This window comes from Caenorhabditis briggsae (genome assembly GCF_000004555.2).
Source record: "Caenorhabditis briggsae complete genome, chrII, whole genome shotgun sequence".
Taxonomy (NCBI): Eukaryota; Metazoa; Nematoda; class Chromadorea; order Rhabditida; family Rhabditidae; genus Caenorhabditis; species Caenorhabditis briggsae.
In genome coordinates this window covers 1,234,534-1,236,380 of record NC_013486.2, presented here as the reverse complement: position 1 = coordinate 1,236,380, position 1,847 = coordinate 1,234,534, and positions in this window count along the sequence as shown.

Below are 1,847 nucleotides of genomic sequence, written 5' to 3'. Positions count from 1 at the left end.
TTTCTTCTTTTTATTATTAGTTTCTGATTCCTTTCCTTCGTTAGTTCAGTAGTTTGTTTTGTAGTTCTTTGTTTTCTGGTGATTTTCAGGTAGAAAAGTGACGAGCGATGCGAACAATCGAAGTTTCAATGGCATTCGCATATTTTTTGAATCATCTGTTTCTCAAAAATCCAGAGTCTATAATTTTTTAAACAAAATTTCAATTTATAAAACACGAATGCCATCATCGATCGTTCTTCTCTGCTTCTGATCGCTCGCATCGCTCGATACTTCACTGATTTCCGTGTTTTCTACCTGAAACTCAGTAAAATTTAATCATAGTCGTAATAAAAATTGTTTCTCAAACTCATTCTGTTTTTTTACATCTCCATTTTACTATATTTCGACATGCCGGCTGACGAAAACCAATTGAAACTCTTCACAGCGCTATGAAAAACATCACAGCAATAAATCGGGAATTTTCTGCGCCGCACGTTTGCAAAAGGCGTCGCCCCGCCCACCTTGCCCCGCCCACTTTTCCGTGCCCACTGCAACCCCCTCAGAGAAAATGGATGAAAAAGGGGGTTACAAAAAAGGGTGTATCTCGAGAACGGATGAACATTTTCGAAAAAAAATTCGGAATTATACTAATATTGATATGGTGAATACGATAATATAAACAATTCTCAGGAAAAATGAGTTTGAAAAAATCGTTGTGTTGCCTACCTATGGTTCTCCAAATTCTCATTATTTCCTGTATACAATTTCCGCAAAAAATCAGAGACAGCGAGGTGGAGAGACTTAGAGAATCGAAAGAAAAAAAATACAAAAAATACATTTTTTCATTTTTGTAGGTACTGTAGGAAGAGAGCTACGTAGACTTCAAAACAGGATACAGACAACTACGTCTGTTCGTTGAGATGAGCAATATTATTGTTCATCAGAAAAAAATGTCGAACCTCAATGATCATGAAAAATGTAAGGAAGATCCTAAAAATCAGTGGAAAATCAGTGAAAATTACTTAGAAATTATGAGAAAATGACTCAAAAAATAATCAAAATCGAATGAAAAATCATGAAAAATCAATTCGAAAATCAAAATTTCAATAATTCTTTTAGTGGTTTTAAGGACATTTTTGGCAAATTTTTGGAAATTTTACTTGAAAATCATGAAAAATGATTCAAAAATCATGAACATTGGTCCAAAAACCATGAAAATTGGCACAAAAATTATGAAAAATCAATTCAAAAATCATTAAAAATGACCCAAAAATCATGAGAAATGACCCAAAAATCATGAAAAATGATTCAAAAATCATGAAAAATAGACCAAAAATCATGAAAAATGTCCCAAAAATCATGAAAAATGACTGAAAACTAAGAAATTTGGCCCGAAAATCGTTTCCGGTGATTTTGAGGCAGTTTTTGACTTTTACTGAAAAATTTTACTAAAAAATCATGAAAAGTTGACCCAAATATTTTCCAATTTCATAATCCTTAACTACAAACTACAAAAAAATCTAGGAAGTGATTAACATGTTTTTTATTCCCAAAATGATTTTTTTTCTGAAATTTGCAAACTTTTAGAAAATCTGAGTTTTGATCTGAGCAATTTTTGTTCCAGAAATCTGAGAATTTGAAAATTTTTTTTTCAAAAAATTTCAAGTTTCCAAAAAACTACAGTAACCCAAAAACTAAAAATCTGCAGTAACCCAAAAATCAGCTCCACATCATTCTCTTCCCAATCTTCTCCTACAATCATTGCTCATCTCCATTGCTCATCCAAAAAATTTTCAATCCTACAATTTTATCATTTTCCCAGACACCCCATATCATCTTATTCTCCCAATTGTATCCGAAAAGTGGTG